Genomic DNA, 21,202 nt, shown 5'->3' on the forward strand with positions numbered 1-21,202 from the left:
GACCACCTATTATTTTTAGACACGGTTTTTTTTATAAGGACCAGCACCGTAAAACTAAGTTGGACAGTGGAGACTCCACCGGCAAATTTTATGCTGGTTAGCTGGCTAGCCCTCATAACAAAACTCTAAAATTTGAACCTTGGACCACCTATTATTTGTGACTCCGCTGTGCTCCATATTTATCATGACTTACTTCCCTTTTTCTCTCAGCTTCTACTCTTCCATTCGACTAAGAGGTGTATCAGCACGTGCGTGAGAGAGAGAGGACTTGTATGATGGTTCCAAATTTTTAGTGATATCATCATTTTCTAAATTTCTCACCACTCAATTAATGTGCCAAATATGTCAACCCAGTTGGTCAGATATTGCATTTACATCTGAATGCTTAGCTAACAAAAGGTTCAAAACAACAAACCATCCACCATTAAGATTATACAAAGTAACCATCACTTGCATTTTCATGCCCATCAAATAGGCCAATATACCAATGAAACATATGGAAGGAAAAAAAATAAAAAAATCATTGAAAGCCTTGAAACATATCTGAATCTGGCACTTCCTTGTCTGGTAAATTACAATATCAAACAAAACCCATATTGCATTGATTGTCCTGATTAGAGCTCGATCTCAGTTGGCATCCATTTTATTCGGGATTCCATGACAACCCCAATTCAAGACTAAAACTATCCATGAAAACCAACCCCAATTCATTATGCAAAGCTCAATGACACTTTGAAACTGTACCACTTTCTAGAGTGAAAATATTGCAGGTTAGGATCCACTTCACGGTCAAGTTATCACACGCCTCAAGCATAATGGTTTCATGTGATCTCCTGAAACTAAAGACAACATAGCACTCCCCCACAAAAGCTTCTTAGTATCTCAAAATCAACCAACTTGCAAACAAAGGCAACATGATAGCAATAACACCAATCATCCACTTTTGAGTGTAAAAAAAATCACAAGAATGAATTCACCACAAAGAAAGACTAGCTGTTTAAAATGCAGCATGAAAATTTGATAACAGCATACCAACAAGGAATTTACCTCAAGCAAACCCACTTTACACTGCATCAAGTGACCAAATTGGCTTCGCATTAAAACGCTAAGACTAATGATCAATACTGACATGGCTTTCATTCAAATGATCAATCACTATGTACGGTTTCATCAATATTTAAAAAATCAATCAGCTTAGCAAGGGACATACTTCTTAAACAAGCTATTGTGTATATATATTATCATAATCGTCATCATCATCCGAGCCTAATCCCAAGTAAGGGACATACATCTTAAACAAGTTTCATGCCAGCTGCCCACCTCACACAACCCTCCTCCTTTTTCCGGGCTTGAGACCAGTCATGGCAGAGTTAGTGTGTGTGTGTGTGTGTATATTACCTTGCGAGTGCATTTACCCATTCTATCTTTGGTTTTAGTACTTGTCATAAATGCCTAAGATAATCCTTCAACATAGTCAAACTCCCTTGCAGGGATATGTACTTAGAGAAAAGCAAATCCTAGCCAGAAGTCCATGGTATTAAAGACTAAATACAACAATGGAAGTCTCGGTATGGTGGTGATTATAGACATAGGAATGGCTCAAGACCATGTTGATGGTGACTTCCTTGACTACTTCAATGGCTGGATGAGTTTTGGTAATAGATGGATTAAAACTGCATGTTCTTGATATCCATCACAATCATAGTCAAGAAAACCCCAAAGGTATATTTAAGGGTATAGAATGCCTTCAAAAGGGATATTGACATGAATTTTTCCTCTTAAAATTTATTTTCTGATCTTTTGAGAGGTTTGTGGATGAACTTATCATGGTTGCATTAATAGCTTCACACCTTGAGATAGTAAGGTGACCCATCAACAATTTGGCAATGACAGAATCTTGTATTGTGGAATTCCTTAAGCAGAAAATTGTAAAATAATCAAGAGATAGTTTGAGATCATGTCTAGCCAAATGGACAACCTTGCCAAGAGGTTCGTTATGAGTAGTAGTGTCACAAGAATGAAACCAAACCAAACAACTTAAGATGCTCCCATGGTATTTGTCCACTCCATGCTTCATCTTGTGCCACTCATGAATGTTCCCATTTGGGAACTATTTTAAAATACAACAGAACCATAGTTGTTGGTTTTGGGAGCAGAATTGAGATCAGAAGTGAGGGATCGTGAAATGCTACAAGATCCCTATGGTTGGGAGTGTCGTCCATGCAGTGCATATGTTAGGGGTGAAGATCCCTAATGTTAGAGATCGAGATTCCAACTTTTTGGGAATCTTGATCCCAACCTTCTTGGATCTAAGATCATATACAATCTTTAAAGTAGGTATCTCTTTAGTTATAGCCAACAAGCAATGCAACTATATTGGAATTGTACTTATCATGCTAACTAGCTATAAGTAAGGAAAATCATTAGTTTGCTTGTTGTCATAGTCTTTAAGGTTGGAATCGAGATCCCTAATAGTAGGAATAAGGATTACTAACAGCAGGGATCGAGATCCCAAAATTTAGAAATTGAGAACCCTTTCCTTGAGCACGGAAGTGAGATCCCAGAGCGGGATTGCACCTATTTGGAAGATCTTGGTAACTATGAATAGAACAAGAAATAGAATTTATCCAAAATTATTGGAGTATTGTTTCCAACCATTGAGTAGTGAGAAGGCATGTGGTGACTTATGGTCGAACTAAGGGTGTGACCCTTGATGGAGTGGAATGGCATAACAGGATTTGTGCAGCCAACCCCAAATAGTAGGGATAAGGCTTGGATGGTGATGACGATGATGATGATCTTTCCAGCCATTAATACAAGCATGTCATTTCAATTATACCCCTATCTATCTTTGGCATACATTTGTGGCTAGGTAAAAAACTAACAGCTAATTAATAAGTAATACATCTACAAAAGTTGACAATAAAATCAAAATATGACCATCTCGTCCAGTGACCAATCTGCATGTAACTTACATCCAAAGGACATAAACCAATAAAAGAAAAGAAATTAAAATAATGAGAAGAAGCAAACAATAAAGAAAACATATTCGGAAGAACCAACAATAGTTATATGGAACATCAAAGCGAAACAGAGCACCCAAATTGAGAGATCCCTGCCTCGTCTGCCACCATGCCTGCAAACATAGGACTTTAAGACAGGGCACCCAATATGTACACTTTTAAAGTATTTAAAATCCAACAAGAAAGAACACCAAGTTCAACAGTTTCTCCTATGCGGAAAACTGGATTACAGCTTTCATTTATGGACAATTGGACATGGATGCAGTCTCCCATTTACAATAAGTCAATGTTATTATCCTGGTTCACTTAGAATCTACATCACCCTTAACAACTAAATCCATCCAACAGAGACAAACTGCACCTCATTCCAGTAAATAATTCTTATTGAAAGAGGAAAACAAAAGTAGCAATCTATTAAAAATGAAACACTGAGAAAAGAATATTTCATACCATTCCAAGAGTACGACAAGAATGATCTCAACCTACTAAGGAGGAAAACAATTTTGCAACTAGAAGATATAAATCTCTGTTGCAAATGAACTCATTATATTTATTTTCTGCAATAATCAGCAACTTCAATAGAAGAAGGCTCTTACCATCAAGCCCTAAAGAAAACAGAAAAACATCTGAGCAAATTTGAAGATGGTATACTGAAATATCCTTAAATAAGCAACAACTAGTGTTGATAAAAAGGTGATATACATCATGCTCGTTGTGCTCCAAAAAAAAATCGACAAAAAGAAAAAAAGCAGCAAGAACCAACAACAAGTGTATTTATTTATCCATGACATTGCATTCAGCGAATTTAGAATAACCCCGCATTAAATCAATCTTAGCATTAAAAAACTACGGAAAACATGTCCTCGACCATTTGCGTCTTACCCAGTAGAAGAACAGCTTGTGTTTTAATTTACCAAACAAAAAACTACTTGCACCATCAATAATGTTCTTATAATAGAAATCAATGGAATCAAGAGGGACCCACTATGGTAAAATGTATAAATATTGTGGACTAGAAGTTTAAAGAGAGAGCGAGAGAGATTAAGAGCTCCAATAGTCTAATGAAGATTAAGAAACAAGTGATTCACACAAAGAAAGTCTTGACTGGTAGACCATTAGTCGTCACCTTGAACAATAGTGAATCGCCACTGTGCAAAGAAGGTATTGACTAATGGACCATTAGTCATCACCTTGACCAACAGTGAATCGCCACTGTGCAAAGAAGTTACTGACTAATGGATCGTCAGTCACCACTTTGACCAACAGTGAATCACTTTAACTGCCAGTGATTATGGACTGACAGTGACACTATGAGAAAATTCAGGTATCGCTAATCTAGGCAAGGAACACAAGACAACAGCCAATTTGATATTCAGGTATCTCAAAGGAATATCCGAAGTGTGTTTGTGCTTTAGGGGAGAAAAACCTGTATTATTAGCACACAGATGAAGACATCGCTGGAGAACTAGACTCTAGGAAGTCAATCTCGAGATACTCGATTACTTTTGCAATGAGAGTTATCGCATGGCAGTCCAAGCTACAGAAGGATGAGAAACTGTCGCAACTAGGGAAAATCCATACCGCAGGAAAATGTCGGATATAATGACGCAAACCTTGGCCAAAGACAAACAAAAGTCATGTAGAAGTATGACTGACACGGGTGCCATTTGAGCACCTGGTTGATCTGAAAAGGAAGACCTCCCTCCTAGGATTGGAGGGGGAGATTGTAGGGTGTCCCATCCCATGAGGGAGGGACACCAATGAAATTGTTCTTTTTCAATGAAGAGCAGTTCAGGAATATGAAAAAAAGTGACTTGTTGACTAAGTCTTGTTTCCATAAAAATAGGATCTCACGTGATGGCTTTTGATATGGGAAGATATTCCTCTTATCTCCTTCTCAAAACAAGATAGAGATGGACCACTCTTTTGGGTGGTTATGGGATACATTTCTAAATATGATAGTTATCCCTTGACCCATACATAAAAGAGAATTACATGAGAGGCGATGTGGGCACTCTTGGTTGGTTAAACCAAAGCCACCTCTCTGGGCCATTTTTTAGCATGAGCCTCTTTGGGCCATTTTTGGATGTGCATCTCACTAAGCCATTTCTTTGAGCCGACTATTCTTAGTGTATTGAAAATTACATGAAGCCTCCTTCTGTAGAAAAGAAGACGATAGAGATTCATCCTTCTCTATCAGAAAAAAAGAGATAGAGAGAGTTATCCTTCTCTGAGAGAGAAGGAGAGAGAGAGAGTTATCTTTTTTCGTAGAGAGAAGAAGAAGATGGAAGAGAGCCAGTGATCCTCTTCTTAAGTCGTTTCTTCGTTGAGAGAGAAAAGGGGGAGATGGGAAGAAAAATGAGAGAAAGAGATAACCTTTTCTTTTAAAGAAAGACCACTAGAAAGAAAAGAAATATCTGAGATCAGATATGAAAATCTTAGAGAGAGGTCTCTAGAAGAAATCCATGAACTTAAGAAAGTTGTTTCTTAGAAAACTATTCTAATATTTGAGTTAATAGTGGATTCGTCTTTTTCTCCTATGGAAGTGGCCTGAAAAGGTGAATCACGTAAATCCAGTGCTAATAAGATTTATTTCTTTATTTACTTTATTGCATGTTTTCCCACTCATACACACATATCGACTTTGACATATTTTTGTGTCTCAAATATCCTAGTTCTGCAGCGCACATCCGCATTTGTGCGATAGTGCTCTAAGTAGGTGAGACCAACATCACTTATTTATCATTTCTGTAGTTCTTTGTGATTTCTAAGGAAAGTTTAAATTTGGATATGTGATTTTAACGGAATTCAGCCTTCGCTTCATATTTCTTGTTTTCCATTTGATATTTTTAAATTTCTGACTAGTTTCTATAGTTGATTCCATGTTCTTAATCACTGGAGCCTATTTTCATAGAGTATTAGTTTTCTCCAAAATTAGAAAGCTAGGTGTTTGATTATTTGTATTTTTTGAGAGGTCAGTAAATTTGGTTCCCCCTTTTTTGTTAATATTGAACTTGGGCTTAAGGAAAACCCACCTGAAACAATTTCTGAGTATTATTTTGTAATTTCAATCTATTTTCAAAGGACAATTCTATGTTGTCATGTTCTTGACGAGAGGATTTTGCCCTCTTAAAGAATAGATACTTCCTAGTGTTTTTTAATCGTCATTTGTTATGATTTTGATCTTTTTCAAAAAAAAATTTATTTATGGAATCATATGTGACTCTAGAAAAATTACGAAGTTGGGGTTTCAGTTATTAAATGATTTCGTCTTGATTTCAGTTATTAAAGGGTTTCAATTAGGGTTTCGTTATTTTTTGGGTAATATTGTACATTAAAGTATTTTCCATAGTTGATTTCACCATTTGTTCTGATCTTTGATAAATCACAAATTAAATTTCCTTCACTTTTATGATTTCTGTAGTTATTTGTGATTTCTGAGGAAATCGTAAATTTGAGCATCTGATTTTAATGGAATTCCAGCTACACTACATATTTTACGTTTTCTTTTTAATATTTTTTTTTTGTTTCCAACTATTTTTCATGGTCGATTTCATGTTCCCGTTCATTGAAACACACTTCCCCATAGTATTTGCTTCTCATAAATTAGTGTTTTCATAAATTAGGAATTGCGATTGTGCTTGTGCGTTTAGAAGTTGACATTAAGCGGCACCACATCTCAAGTTCAAATCCGAACACTGAACTGTCGTCAAAAGAAAAAGTGTTCTGATAAATTAAATCACTAAATGTTTGATTATTCTTATTTTGAAAGCGATTGGTAACCATGGTTTCTTCTTTTCTATTATTATTGAACTTGAGCCTAAAGAAAACCCACGTGTTTGTTTAGTTTTTTAGTACTATTTTTTAATTTCAATCTATTTTGAAAGGCAAGTCCATGTTGTTTTGTTCTTTAATCCAAACAATATCGTATCTTACTTAATTTCACTTTTTTATAAAACAGTATGATAGAATCACCCCAAAAAGAGGAGCAATGGACTTTGACATAGCTCAATATATGCTCACGAATTCAAGCCAGAGGAATTCGAATAAAAAAAATGTCATTGCTAATTCAACCAGCTGAAAGTGTTTGTGAGGAAATTTCTCTGATAAGCATCAAGTAAGATCAACCAAACCTCAAGGACAAATTTCTCTGGTTTGACTCTCTCTCTCTCTCTCTCAAATTCTCAATGTTATTCCCCTTCTACCTTTGCAGTCAGCTATGAACGTCTCTAAGGTGCCAGACTTGTTGAACGATTACTACTTAAATATATTAGATTGGAACTGTAGCAATATCTTGGCCATTGCCCTCCTAAACACATGTCTGGCACCTCAATCTAATATTGCTACAACTTCAATCTAATATATTTAAGTAGTACTCATTCAACAAGTCTGGCACTTCAGAGACGTCCATAGCTGACTGCAAATGTAAAAAAAGGAATAACATTGAGAATTTGAAAGAGAGAGGAGAGAGAGAGAGTTGAGCTAAAGAAATATGTCCTCGAAACTTGGCTGATCTCACTTGATGCTTATCAGAGAAGCTTCCTCATAAATACTCTTAGTTGGGGCAGGGGGGCTGTTCTTAATTTGGAAAACAATATTGACGAGAGCCTTCTTGACTGGTGAATCAGCAATGACGTTCTCTTTATTTGAATTCCTCAGGCTCAAATCCGTGAGCATATATTGAGCAATGTCAACGTCCATCGCTCCTTTATTTAGAATAAATTTATCATATTGTTTTATAAAAAGTGAAATTAAATAAGATACGATATTGTTTGGATTAAAAAATACAACATGGACTTGGCCTTTGAAAATAGATTGAAATTAAAAAATATTACTCAAGAACTAAAGGAACAAGTGGGTTTTCTTTAGGCTCAAGTTCAATAATAATAGAAAAGAGGAAACCAGAGTCACTAATCGCTTTCGAAAAAAGAATAATTAAATATCAAGTGATTTAATTTATTAGAAAAAAATTTCTTTTGGCCGCAGTTTAGCGTTAGGATTTGAACTTGAGATGTGGTGCCGCTAAGTCAGCTTCTAATCACACAAACACAATCCTAATTCCTAATTTATGAGAACACTAATTTATGACAAGCAAATATTATGTGGAATTATGTTTCACTGAATCGAAACAAGAAATTGACCATGGAAAATAGTCAGAAATAAAAAAAATTATTAAACAGAAAACAAGAAATATGAAGTGTAGGTTGAATTCCATTAAAAAATCAGATGCCCAAATTTAAAATTTCCTCAGAAATCACAAATAACAATAGAAATCATAAAAGCGAAGGAAAGTTAATTTGTGATTTATCGAGGACTAGAACATATGGTGAAATCAACTAAGAAAAATATTTTAATTTACAATATTACCCCAAAAAAAATGAAACCCTAACTGAAAACCTTTAATAACTGAAATCAAGACGAAATCATTTAATAACTGAAACCCCAACTTCCTAATTCTTCTACATATAATTCCATAAATTAAAAAATTACCAAAAAAGATCAAAATCATAACAAATGACGATTAAAAAACACTAAGAACTATCTACTCCTTAAGAGGGTAAAATCCTTTCGTCAAGAACAACACAACATGGAATTGTCCTATGAAAATAGATTGAAATTATAAAATAATACTCAGAAACTGTTTCAAATGTGCTTTCCATAGGCCCAAGTTCAATAGTAACAAAAAGGGGAAACCAAATTTACTGACCTCTCAAAAAATATAGATAATCAAACACCAGGCATTCTAATTTTGGAAAAAACTAATACTCTGTGGAATAGGTTCCAATGATTAGGAACATGGAATCAACCATGGAAAACAGTCAAAAATAAAAAAATATCAAATGGAAAGCAAAGAATATGAAGAGAAGGCTGAATTCCGTTAAAATCACATATCGAAATTTACACTTTATTTAGAAATCGCAAAGAACTAAAGAAATGATAAGTAAGTGATGTTGGTCCCACCCACTTAGAGCCCTATCGAGCGAATGCGGATATGCGCTATATGAGACACAAAAATATGCCAAAATCAATGTATGCGTATGAGTGGAAAAACATGCAATGAAGCAAATAAAAAAATAAATCTTACTAGCACTGGATTACGTGATTCACCTTTTCAGGCTATGTCCACAGGAAAAAGAGACAAATCCACTAGTAACTCAAAGGTTAGAATAGTCTTCCAAAAAACAACTTTCTTACGATCATCGATTTCTTCTAAAGACTTCTCTCTCTAGGATTTCCCTCTCTGATCTCAAATACTTCTTTTCTTTCTAGAGGTTTTCTCTCTAAAAGAAAAAGTTCTTTTTTTCTCTCTCAACAAAAAAAAGACTTAAGAAGATGATCACCGACTCTCTTTCATCTTCTTCTTCTCTTTAAGAAGAAGGATAACTCTCTCTCTCAAAGAAGGATAACTCTGTATCTCTTCTTCTCTCACAGAGAATAATGAATCTCTATCTTCTTCTTCTCCTTTCACAGAGAATAATGAATCTCTATCTTCTTCTTCTCCTTTCACAGAGAATAATGAATCTCTATCTTCTTCTTCTCTACAGTAGGAGGCTATATGTATTTTCCAATACACTAAGAAGAGTCAACGCAAAGAAATGACCCTGAGAGATGCATGTCCAAAAATGGCTCAGAGCGGTTCACACTCAAAAATGGCCTAGAGAAGTGGCTTTGGTTTAATCAAACAGGAACGCCCACATAGCCTCTCACGTAATTCCCTTTTATGTATGGGCCAAGGGATAACTACCATATTTAGAAATGTATCCCGCAATTACCAAAAAAAATGGTCCATCTCTATCTTATTTTAGAAGGAGATAAGAGGAATATCTTCTCATACCAAAAGCCATCACGTGAGATCCTATTCTTATGGAAACAAGACTTAGTTAACAAGTCATCCTTTTCCATATTCCTGAACTACCTTTTATAAAAAAAGAATAATTTTATTAGTATCCCTCCCTCATGGGATGGGATGCCCAACAATCTCCACCTCCAATCCCAGGAGGGAGGTCTTCCTTTGCAGATCAAACAGGTGCTCAAATGACACCCCTGCCAGTCATGCTTCTGCATGACTCTTGCTTGTCTTTGACCAAAGTCGTCGTCATCATATCCGACATTCTCCTGTCGGACAGAATTTTTCCTAGTTGCAATAGTTTCTCACCCTTTTGCAGCTTGGACAACCATACAACTCCCCTTGCAAAAGTAATCGAGTATCCCGAGATTGACTTCCTAGAGTCTAGTTCTCCAGCGATGTCTTCATCTGTGTACTAATGTAATACAGGTTTTCGTCCCCCAAAGCACACACTTTGGATACTCCTCTGAGATACCTAAATATCAAATTGGCTGTTATCTAGTGTTCCTTGTCAAGATTAGCATTACTTGAATTTGCTCACGACGTAACTGTCAGTCTATAGCCACTGGTGGTTAAAGTGATTCACTGTTGGTCAAAGTGGTGACTGACGATCCATTGGTCAATACCTTCTTTGCACAGTGGTGATTCATTGTTGGTCATGGTGATGACTAATGGTCGATTGGTAAATACCTTCTTTGCACAATGACGATTCACTGTTGGTCAAGGTGATGACTAATGGTCTGTCAGTTAAGACTTTCTTTGCACAGTGAGTACTCCCAACAGTCACTAACTAAGCTCACCATGCGTATGCTTCGTGTGCTCCCTACGACCAACTCATAAGGAACTTTCTGTGTTTCTTTCTACTTCCTCTTGGTTGAAGGGATCTCCTGGCACCCAATCCGTGCCTTCTTGCCTTACGACAACGTTACCAAATCACAGGTGTGATACTTATGCAAAGATATATCTCATCTTACATTGCTTTAACCCACACCTCTTTGTGTTTGTCAACCTGACGTCCTGGTAGATTTCTGATCCACCCCTTACAGGGTAATTGATAGAGGGTTTATGTCCCTTAGAGGACCTTCACGGTTCAACTGTTGGTGGCACTCCTTAAACAGGCTGCTCCCCTTGCTCCTCATCACCCGACATGTCAACTCTTTGGACCCATTCTCTTATTTCACTTCACCCCCATCTTCATTTACTACGGTGGAGGAACTATGACCGGTTCTGAACCATAGAAGATTCATAGCTTTGCTACCTTCTTTACGTCTTCAATAGTAAAGTCTTATAGAAAAGCCACAGTCTTCCTGACAGACAACACGCATACCCTTGATCACCTTCTTGTACACAGGATCCCACAGCCTACAACTGAGCTCTTCATCAGAGTACCTTTACAAGATGCATAGAAGTGCTTTCTCATTCAACTTGGATCTTTGTTTCTTCGACATGTGCACCAATGCCTCGAACACCATCAAGTTTGAATAAGAGATATCCTTACCGGTCCAACCTCTCTCTGGGATCTGACCATTCAGAGGAAACAACATGATCAATATTAGATAGCATGCCGTGAGGACTGCTTCACCCCAATACATCTTGGTGGTGGATCACATGCTCCTAACTCTGAGACACTTTAACAGCTTGCGTGTCTTTTCCACCCTAGCGTGGAAATCGTAAAAGATCTCAAACACCTGATCTTTTGATTTCACCCATACCTTTTATGAAGCATCATCGATGAAAGTGGCAAGGTATGATGCGCCATCAAACGACTTGACATCCATGGGACCATACACATCTAAATCCACCAGATTCAGGATTTCCTTAGAGCCCTTACTTGGAGAAAGAGACTTTATGTTGTTTGCCTAGCAAACAATGGTCACATGGGGTTAGAGATGCATGCATCTCCCTTACCCACAATTTGTGAAGTAACATCCGATGCTCCGGTAACCACAACCCAATCCGAGTTGCATGATGCAATATTAATGCACCCTTCACCACAGTTTTCATCCACACCATCATCTGTAGCCACTGCAGTGGTATACTTGCCATCATCCATGATATTGTCCTCATTCCACCCATTCTTGAGCTTCTGGCAATCTTTCTTGATGTGCCCTTCCTTGCCACAATGAAAACATTTGACTCCCTTTCTTGTCTTCGATTGGCTTTGGTCCCCATTCCTGGACCTTCCTCGATTTGTTAGAAGGGTTTGTGAGTTCGATGTGTCAGAAGGCTTTTCTTCTCACCTCCTCATTCAGCAAGCTACTAGTGATCTGACTCATGGTCACTATCTCATCCGGTGCTGAGTTACTCACAGAGACTACTAGGGTCTCTCAACTGTCCGATAGTGAACAGAGCATGTAGCTCATCTTCCACGAACAACTTCATCGTTGCGAGTTGATTAACAATGCTTTGTACCTCATTCAAGTGTTCCACAACGGATTCCCTGTCCCTGAACTTCATGTTCACTAACTTCCGGAATAAGAACGCCTTATTTCCGATGGTCTTCCTCTTGTACAAGTCATGTAGCTTATCCCACAATGACTTCGAGGATGTCTTCATCGACACATGGTGGAACACAATTTCTTCCCACTATTTTCGAATAGTTTCGAGAGCCTTTCGTGCCAGTCTCTTCCACTCATCATCTGTCATACCTTTGGGCTTGTGTTCTACCCCTTCAATAGGTACGTACAAATCCCTACAGTATAGTAGATCTTTCATCTTTGGCTTCCAAATGATCCAGTTATTCCCATTGACCGATATCATTCTGCTCCCGGTACTGGAATCTATTTATCCACACACACTGCCTATTCCCAGTGCGTTACGGTTAGCTATTAGTCGTGCATTACGGTTAACTGTCGCCCGACCTTACGATTAATTGCTGCCCAATCGTTACGGTTAACTGTTGCTCGATCGTTACGATTAACTGCAGACGGATCATTACAGTTAACTGCCTCGCGATCGTTACTGTTAACAACCACCCAATCGTTACTATTAACTGTCGCCCGATCATTATTTTCGCTTGATCGTTACTGTCGCCCGATCGTTAACTGCAGCCCGATCATTAGTGTCGTTCGATCGTTAACTGCATCCACCATTCGTTAAGCATTTGCTGAAATTTTCACAAAACTTTCGCATGAGCGTTTGAATCCCAAAAAATCCCCTAAGCCTAATTAATTGAAAGGTTAAGTCGAGGCAGAGCCCGGAGCTGTGACTAAGAATAAAGGAGCACGATTTGTTTTCTACCTTACTCGCTCTACAACAATTAGGTTCACTATACCGATTTCCCTCTCTGATCTCAGAGACTTCTTTTCTTTTTAGAGGCTTTCTCTTTTAAAAGAAAAGGTTCTCTCTTTCTCTCCTTTTTCTTCCCTTCTCCCTCTTTGTACTCTCAACAAAGAAAAGATATAACAAGAGGATCATTAGTTCTCTTTCATCTTTTTCTTCTCTCTAAAAAAAAGGTTAACTCTCTCTCTTCTTCTCTCTCAAAGAAGGATAATTCTTTCTCTCTTCTTCTCTCATAGAAAATTATGAATCTCTATCTTCTTCATCACCTCTCACAGAGAGGTTGAATCTATATCTTCTTCTTCTCTACAGCTTACTGTATTTTTAATACACCAAGAAGAGTCTGCCTAAATAAATGGCTCAAAGAGATGCATGCCCAAAAATGGCCCAAAGAGGTTCACACCCAAAATGGCCTAGAGAGACGGCTTTGGTTTAACCAACCAATAGCGCACAGAGAGATGCGCGCCCAAAAATAGCCCAGGGAGGTTCATGCCCAAAATGGTCTAAAGAAGTGGCTTTAGTTTAACCAACCACGAGCGCCCACATAGCCTCTCACGTAATTTCCTTTTATGTATGGGCCAAGGGATAACTACCTTATTAAAAGTGTATTCCATAACCACCATTTTGAGTGGTCTATTTCTATTTATTTTTTAAAAGGAGATAAGAGGAATATCTTCTCATTCCAAAAGGCATAACCTCAGATTCTATTCTTATGGAAACAAAACTTAATCAACAAGTCACCATTTTCCATATTCCCGAACTGCCCTTCATCAAAAAGGAACAATTCCATTGGTGTCCCTCCCTCATGGGGTGGGACGCCCAACCAGTGAAGGAAAGCTGATTTATCAAAGATCCAAACAAATAGAAAAATCAACCATGCAAAATAGTTCTAATATAGAATAATACCCAAATTATAATTAAACCCTAATTGAAACCCTTTAATAACTGACATCACTGTTGGAAAAACCGGGCGATCTAACCGCTAACCTCCAGATCAAATCGGAATGTTTTGGGCTGTTTCGTTGATCGACCGGTATTTTAAAAAAAATTACAAAAATGTATATAAATTACCAAAAATAAAGAATTTGGTTTGTAATGTATTTTTTAATATTCTTTACATTATGGTAAAGATTAAAAATTGTTTTAGTCATTCTTAGTCACTTTTCTATTTTCCCAATTTTTTCAAAAAATTTAAAAATATCCCTACGCACAAATCGATTCGTTAAAATCCATTTTTTCATTAATTTTCAGGTTTATTTGAATGTGTTTTTTTTAATTATTCTTTATATGTTTTTCCTATTTTAGTGTTCTTTTTTTTTGTCTTTTTTATTTTTTCAACACTTTTGAACACCGCCCGGTTAGAATGGTTGAAATCACCAGTTTACCGGTTAGGCCGGTTAAACTGCTTCCGGACCCATGTCCGGTTCACCGTTCTGGTTCGATTTTGCGAACACTGATTGAAAAAGCCTGTAATAACCAAAACACTAATTCCTTAGTTCTTCTAGAATAACATATAATTTCATGAGTTAAAAGTTTTACAAGAAAAGGATTAAAGTCATAGAAAAAAGGCTTAAATCTTACACATTGCCTTGAATAACTGAAATCAAGATCAAATCCTTTAATAACCAAAACCCTAATCCCTTAATTCTTCTAGAGTTACATATAATTCTATGAGTTAAAAGTTTTACAAGGAAAATATTAAACTCATAGAAAAAGAGGTTTAATCTTACCTATTGCCTTGAAGGTGGTTTTCTTGGAACCATCTGCTCTTCGAGGATTCATGCATAGGAAGATTGAGAACCTGCAACCCTAACTCAAAGAAAATGAGCCAAAAAAAATTACCTGCAAAATAGAGAGAAAAGCACATAAATATATCTATGGAAAAACAACAGAGAATAGTAACAATATCACAGAAAACTTCAGCAATTGGCGATCGATAGAGAGGGTGTGCGCGCGCGAGGAGAGAGAGCGAGCGATTACGGAGCCCGTCCCCGCGAGACCCTTCCTTTTTTATACTTTTTGTCTGGACGGCTAAAATTTTCTTCCCTGCTAAATTACACGCGTATCCTTAACGCTTATGGCATTTACTTAAATGGTGTGTTTTGGATAGAGTCGAGGCCCTAAACAATCAAATTAGAGTCACCTTCAAATAGTGTCTAGTGGTTTCATTACGGGAATTCTTTGTGATAGCTTTAAAATATATTTTGACAAAATTACATATATATTCGTTATATTTTACATTATTACGAGTGTATTGAATAGTTTTCATTATTATATGTCTATCCGTTTTTTACCTTTTATACACAAATTTTAAGAAAATACGATTTTACTTTTTTTCGGATGTTGAACAACCGAATTGAAGGGTTTTTCGGATGTTCAATATCCGAATTCAATGTATTTTTTGTTGTTAAACAATATCAATCGCATTTCAGAAAGCTTGCATTGCCAGCATCCGAAAATGTGACTGCGAGGAATTTCGCAGTCACATTTTCGAACATCCGAAAATGTGATTGCGAAATTCCAAAAACCTTAAGGAGGGTAAAATCATATTTTTAAAAAATTGTGTTATAAAAAGTAAAAAAATGACAGACATATAATAATGGAAACTATTTGGTACATCCGTAATAACGTAAAGTATAATGAATATGTATGTAATTTTTCCATATATTTTTATATTTAATTATAAAATTTAAAGCTTCAAAAATAATGTAGATTGAGAAGATATATAAAACTTTAAAATTGACGGTCAAAAAATGCCTTACAAGATGTACTGTTTCTAAAACTTGAAATCCATTTTTTTCTCATGATCATGCATCTTAATGTCGAGTTAATCAATTTGAGGATATTTGAGTATCAAAACAATATCTTCTAGTGAAATTTTTTAGGTAGATTCTAATTTTATTGTTTAGCGCCTCGGCTCTATAGAAACTTTTCCCTTTAAATATTACTCTATTTCATACTAGTATCCAATTTTTTCCAATTTTTAGAAGGTCTAAATAGGCCCTACCAAACTATACAATTTTTTAATATTAGTTATTTAAATTTCAAATATATATATTAATTTTGAGACTTAAAATTTCTTAGTTTTCATGATTTTTAGATTTTTAATATCTGAAAATTTATTTAACCCAAAACTTTCATATTTATATAGGTTTTAGATTTTTAATACCCAAAATTTATGTATCTCAAAATTTTAATTTTCTTAAATTTTTGGATTTAGAGTATCCGAAAGTTTTAAGCCCAAAACAAACTTCATTTTTCTTCCTTTACAAATTTGAAACTTTAAAAATCTTAAAATTGAAGCAAAAAAATTGCTAAAAACTTCTCAAATATTCACAATTCAAAAATTATAAAAATAAAATTTTAGAACTATATAATTTTGGATTTTGAAGAACCAAAATATGAAGAATTTGGTCTCTCTAAAAAAATTTGTGGAAGAAACATGTACGAATATAAAAACAAAAAACATTTAGAGCCCACTTGGGTACCTGGAGAAGCCTATCCTGGGAATAGGATTCTCCGGTAATTGGGTTCTCCTGTAATTCGTTTGTCCCTAGATAGGGGTGTCTGCTATTTGGATAGCACCTAATAAGAAACATAGAAATCTTTAACATACTCTAACTCTGGGCCTTTTTCTAATCGGCTTTTGAAAAAAAATGTGAAGAGAAGGAGCCTTGGAGATGCAATGAAGGCAAGGAATTCCTGCTTTGGATTAGATCCAGGAGGTTCCCCATATCCTACTGTCTGTATTAAGAAGTCGGCATGGATGCAGCTTGATATCAGGTCGGAATTCTTCGTGTGTGGTTCATTTTCACCCCTATTTCGAGTTTTTTCGGCTTGTCTGACTGGGCTAAGAGGAGATGGAACCTTTCTCATCTCCCTAATGTTAAGGTCATTAGACCCAACAAGGTTGTGTTCAAACTTCGATCCAAGGAGGAAGTCAGCAGGGCCCTTCAAAATCGTTTTTGCAGAGTCCCGGGAAGCGTACTCTCCTTAGATTTGTGGAAACCTTTTGATCATGTATCCTTCATCCTGAAAGAAGTCCTTTGGATTGACCTATGGGGCATCTCACTATATACTTGAAATTTGGCAATTATCAAAAGAATAGTGGGTGTTTAGGGTATATTGTGACTTAAACTGGGACTCCTTTTTGAGTTCTGTATGCAAAGCTGTGTGCATCAAAATTCTGAAAGCACAATGTGCCCCTCTTTCACGAAAGTCCTGCTGACTATTGGTGATGATTCTTTTGAGATATTGATCTCTCCTGCATCCAATATTGAAAAATCGTGCTGAGCTCCTGCAGCTACGCAGAACAACATTGTAAACCTAAAGGATCAGAACAATGTACCGGAGAAGGGAAGGTCGTCGGCTGGAAATGTATTCTCGAAAAATTTGAAGCATATTAGGAAACCACGGCTAGAAGTTCAGAAATTTGAATTTCAAAGTCTGAAAACTCCTAAAATTCTAAACGGTGGATCCTGGTGGGAAGGTTCCCAGTTTTTTCTGTGGGTCTATCAGAACACACAAGCAAATGGAAGGTAGGGGTTAAGGAAGGTGGCAGTATTATGACTGATAAGAAAGCGGTTTTCTTGGAAACGTTTGAGCCTGTACCGAAAGATTGGATTTTGGATGACATATCATGAGTACAGTTAACTGGCTGGGTCTATCTGGGTGGGCATGAGGGTCCACTTTGTCTTTTTCGAATGGAAGGAGATGGAAAGGCTCCTAAGGCGGCAGGCCAGGGAAATCTCCCTGTGAGATGGTGATGGGTAGGGTACATAATGGGATGTTTGGGGAAGACTGCTCTGTACAAGTGGCAGCCTTATCTCTCTCATCAATTAGTCCTCTTAATTGATGAGAGAGAAAATATCAAGCTATAAAAAGAAAGGTGCAGAAACGTGCAGACCAGACCTCAGCTGTTGCTGGTCTTGCTACTGATTTACAAGGAAGAAGTGGGTCAGGTTTGGCAATTTGTGCTTGTGCTTGTGCTTCTCAGGTCAAAGATGCATCCTCTCCTTTTCCGGTTGGCGACAGCGAAGGGACAATCATGGAAGAGTCGCTCTTGTTTCGACCCATTGCTGATTGATCCCTTAGCCATTGTTGTAGTTGATCATAAGGAGCCCCAACTCTTGCTTGACAACAATACTCAAGAGGAGGCTATTATGGATGACGAGGCACCTGGCCAGCAAGAGGAGCTCATTTTGGCTCGCAGAGAGTTGGTTGTAGTTGCTTTCCCTATGGCCCAACTTAGATGTACTGACCCTCCTACTATCCAGGCTACAGTTCCACCCATTAACAATGGCGATGAATATTCCTTGGTGGCGAAGATGGTGATGGAAATGGGGATGGAGGACGTACCCCTTGCAGTGGTGATGGCGCAGATTAATAAGCGAAGGGATACAAAGAAAGGGGTCGAGAACGAGGCGGAGACCGTTCCAATGTCTGAGGAATTAGCTGAGAAACGATTAGTGGTCACATCGACGACGAAGGGTAAAAGGGCCGCCTCTGGCAAAAAGCACAAGGTTTTTCGAAGAGGGGTGCACCCTTCGGCCAGGCTCGAGGCTTGTGGAGTCCCTAAAGGAGGCTACTCAACAGCTGTTGTTGCTTTTCGTGAGTTGGTGGTGGTGGATGTCGATTTAGGCTCTTCCTCTTCTTCAGAAGATATAAACGACGAGTTCATTGAGGCATGGATGCTGGAAGATGTGTTTTTTGGGGCTGGTCCCTCTAGACCAGGTTCATCTTCTTTCTCCTCTCTTTAATTTGAATAAATATTCTATCCTAGAATGTTAGGAGGTTGGGAGACCCCAGTAGGAAAAGGGATGTGTTGTTTTTGGTATCCAAGTACAAACCTGTGATTCTGGCATTACAGGAGACCAAACTCCTTAGTCCCAATCTTCGAGTGCTAGGGAGGTATGGGGCTCAGGTGAGGTTTTTTCTTGTGGGATCATTGCAGTAGGTAGTTCAGGAGGTTTATGGGTTTTGTGGGACCCTTTGGTTAAAGACAATTTCTTACTTTTGGGTTTTTATAGCCCTAATGCTAGGTTCTCTTGAGGTTTTATGAATGTGTATGGGCCCTCTATTTCTCCATTGAAAGTTGTTCTTTTAAATGCGATGAATGAGGTGGTTCGTTCTATCCACTATTCGATGGTGATTGGGATGGGGGGGGGGGGGGGGGGGGTTTAATTTGATATGGTGGTCATGCGAGTCTCTTGCAGGTCACCCTATTAATACATTCATGACGAATTTTAACAGTTTCATTGAAAGTAATGCTTTTTTGGATCTGCCTATTATTGGTTCCAACTTTACTTGGTCCAATAATAGTGTTGCATATCTGGTTATGTCGAAGTTAGATAGGTTTTTGTTTGCTTCAGAGTGGGTCGAGTCTTTCCCGCTTGTTTCTGTGAAAGCCTTGGTTAGGTTATCTTCTGATCATCTCCCTATTCTTCTCAATACGGGTTCTCTCAAGGGTGGGCCAAAACCTTTTAGATTTGAGGTTAGCTGGTAAGAAAATTCAGAAGTGGTTGAGCTGATTAAGAGGTAGTGGTCCAATACTGTCGTGGTGGGCTCCATGGATTTCCAGATACACAAAAAATTATCAAATATAAACACAAATTGTTGGGATGGAAGAAAGAGAATAAATTCGATCTTAAGGCTAAGATCGATTGAGTCCTAACTAAGATTGAACTGATAGATATTAATACTCAAACCTGTGGGGTGTTAACGGAACAGTTGGTGATGGATCGTAGGGTGAAACTGAAGGAGTTAGAGGAGTTGAGAAGATTTGAGGAACTTTATTGGAAACAAAGATCCATGAATAAATGGTTAAAGGAAGGTGATCTAAAGGCTAAATTTATTCATTATATAGCCAGCGTGAGAAGAAGGCAGAATGATATTCTGGGTCTAACCATTCCTAGGTTAGATCTTGAGGATAATAATGCCATGGCAGAGGATGTCATCAACCATTTTAAGAAAGCTTTTACTAAAGAGGTGGTGATAACTCCAAGCTTTTCGAATGTCCCTTTTAAGATGCTGGATGAAGAGCACAGATGTTCTCTTGAGAGTGAGATTTCTGTCCAAGAATTGCATCATGTTGTTTTTGAATTGCCTAGTGATAAGGCACCAGGTCCAGATGGCTTTCCCATGCTTTTCTTTCAAAAATTTTGGAGCTTGGTCAAAGATGACCTATTGGTGGTTGTGAAAGAGTTTATGATCACTGGTCATATTTTTAAGGGTATCCCCTCTTTGCTTTGATAGCGAAGAAATCTGTGCTTAATGAGCTCTCAGATATTAGGCCTATAAGTCTACTTACAAGTATCTACAAGATTATTGCAAAGGTTCTTGCAGAACGTCTTAAGACGGTTCTTTCTTTTCAAATTTCAACTACACAGTCAGCTTTTATTCAAGACCACCAAATAACAGACTGTGTATTAGTGGGGCAAGAATGTATTCATTCATGAGTTCTGAGTAAGAAAGCAGGCATATTGTTGAAGCTGGATATGGAAAAAACCTATGATAGGGTGGAATGGGGAGTACTATTAGAGATTTTAAAACGGATGGGATTTGGAGATCAGTGGAGAAATTGGATTTTTGGTTGCTTATCCTCAACACATTTCTCTATTACTTTCAAAGGTAGCCCGATAGACTATTTTAATGCTACTAGATGTTTACGTCAAGGAGATCCCCTTTCGAATGCTTTAGTCTTATGCTAAGCAAGGTAGAGAGCGCGGGGGCTTTTGAGGGCTTCCAAATTGCAAACTCAGATATTTTTCTCCGCTCTTCAGTAAGCGGATGATACTTTAATCTTTATTGATGCTGAGACCTCATAAGTGAGGAATGTCACGAGATTTTTAGAAATTTGTGAAGTGACTTTAAAACTAAAGGTTAACCTTCGTAAGTCCTCTATGGTGGGTGTCAACTATAGTGAGTCACCTGTGAGTGAGTTGGCTAAGATGATAGGATGTAGAGTGGATTCATTCCCCGTTACTTATTTAGGCCTTTCGATTTCATATTCAAAATTCCCTATTGCAATATGGGATAGGGTATTTGAGAGAAT

At 37.5% G+C, this 21,202-nt stretch overlaps 1 long non-coding RNA gene across 2 annotated transcripts; it reads right to left on the bottom strand.

Moving 5' to 3' along the window:
- Positions 1-430: 430 nt before the first annotated feature.
- LOC110006377 (uncharacterized) lies at positions 431-15,191 on the bottom strand. 2 transcript variants are annotated; one of them, XR_016050560.1, is made up of 2 exons: positions 14,880-15,191; positions 431-3,136 (listed from the first exon to the last, which is right to left on the bottom strand). It is a non-coding gene; the product is annotated as an uncharacterized LOC110006377 (long non-coding RNA). The 2 variants fall into 2 exon arrangements; XR_002279286.2 differs by having other exon boundaries at positions 431-3,628.
- Between the last annotated feature and the right edge of the window lie 6,011 nt (positions 15,192-21,202).

Source organism: Amborella trichopoda, chromosome 2, assembly GCF_054954075.1.
Source record: "Amborella trichopoda isolate Santa Cruz 75 chromosome 2, AtrichopodaSantaCruz75HAP2 v2.0, whole genome shotgun sequence".
Lineage (NCBI taxonomy): Eukaryota > Viridiplantae > Streptophyta > Magnoliopsida > Amborellales > Amborellaceae > Amborella > Amborella trichopoda.